Source organism: Merops nubicus, unplaced genomic scaffold, assembly GCF_000691845.1.
Source record: "Merops nubicus isolate BGI_N331 unplaced genomic scaffold, ASM69184v1 scaffold12415, whole genome shotgun sequence".
NCBI lineage: Eukaryota > Metazoa > Chordata > Aves > Coraciiformes > Meropidae > Merops > Merops nubicus.
In genome coordinates, this window is record NW_008610363.1 from 346 (window position 1) to 1,823 (window position 1,478).

The following is a 1,478-nucleotide window of genomic DNA, read 5'->3' on the forward strand; positions in this document are numbered from 1 at the left end:
CAGAAGGGAGAGACGAATCACAAGAGGAAAGAAAAGCAAAAAAAAGAGAGAGTTTAGACAAGCACAGTTAGGGGGAGGAGGTTCTCGAGAAGTAATTCAACACGAGATGTAAAGAGCTGGAGAACTAAAGTTCGGCGAGAGGTAAGTAAGAAAGGGAACGACCAGAGCATCAGTGGGACGCAAACTGGGAGACAGCTCCAACAGAAGGGGACACTGTCCAGAGGGAAGGCACCCACAGCATACACAGGCTCAACATGCGTCTTACCTGGACTGGGCGGGAGCACCTCAACACCCTACGGTCTGGGGGGGGTGGTTTTTGCAAGCACAATTTTGCAAAACAACACTCTTGGCTTTTTTGGGGGATTTATGGCAGAACTTCACCCAGCTGCTGGGAACGGTGAGGTTTGGAATCGTTTCTGTGGTTGAAAATGGATTCGGTGGAAGGTGGATTTAGGGGCAGACTATAATTTTGTGGGTTTGGGGCATGAAATGGGTTTTAATTAAATAGCTGCTTTCTGAAAAACAAAACAAAACAAAACAGCAACAAGCTCTTTGGACAGGTTCTAACTAACAAATTCCTTAACTAAAATTGCATTTACATTCTCCTTTGATACTACATGTTTGGTCTTTGAGTGGTAGAAGAGTCTGGCAGCTTCCTGGGTTACTAATAGTGACATGTGGGAGTGAACTAAGCTACAGTAAGTTCAAAAAATGCCATGAGTGAGAGGAACGGGCCCTAATTTTGGCATTAAAACCAGGGCAATACATGAATAGCCTTGTGAGCGTGTTTGAAAAATCCCTCAGCCTTCTGTGACCTAACATTTTAAGACCAGAGCTTTAATTTTTAAAGAGCAGCTTTTCCTTCCTCTAAAACGCTTGTTCTGCTCTGCCTGGGTTTTCCTGTGTGGTTTGCAGCCCAGAAGGTGTATGTAGAGGCAATTTTAGGCATCATTGCTGTGAGTCGTGCCGTGTCTATCAGAAGAGGCCACTCCCCCGTTATCTGGGGGTGCAGAGCAGGGTGGGTGCAGCCCCACTGCAGCTCGTGCTGCTGGGCCAAGGACTCACATCTTTCCCAAACTGGGAACCAAGTCTTTGCCTTTCTCTTCCTTCATTTGCAGCCTCTCCCCTGCCTGGTTTCCCCACATTTCAGCCTTACTCTCTGCTACAGACACATATTTGGATCCCAGGCACCTGCCCCCTGACCGAGCCACCTCCCCATGGTGATGGAGGAGATGGTGACAACCACCCAGTGACCTACAGTGTTCCCATAGCCATGGGAAATGTGCAGCTTTTTCCCAGGGCCCGAGGCTGAGCACTTCAAAATTACAATACTTACAAAAGAAAGCAGAACTAACATATTTTGAGAAGCATTGAGCTAGCTAAAAATGATTTTTTTTTTTGGGTGAGATTTTCAAAATTCCTGAATTGGTCCTAGATAAAAGAAATGGTCTTGATTGGAAAAAATTTCAATATCCAAC

The 1,478-nt window shown here is 45.9% G+C and overlaps 1 protein-coding gene across 1 annotated transcript in view; it reads right to left on the reverse strand.

Annotated features, from left to right (window-relative positions):
- The window catches only part of LOC103773526 (voltage-dependent N-type calcium channel subunit alpha-1B-like), a gene marked incomplete at its 3' end in the record, with an annotated part of 41,860 nt that overhangs the window by 337 nt on the left and 40,045 nt on the right, over positions 1-1,478 (reverse strand). The gene's annotated exons all lie outside the window — the stretch shown is intronic.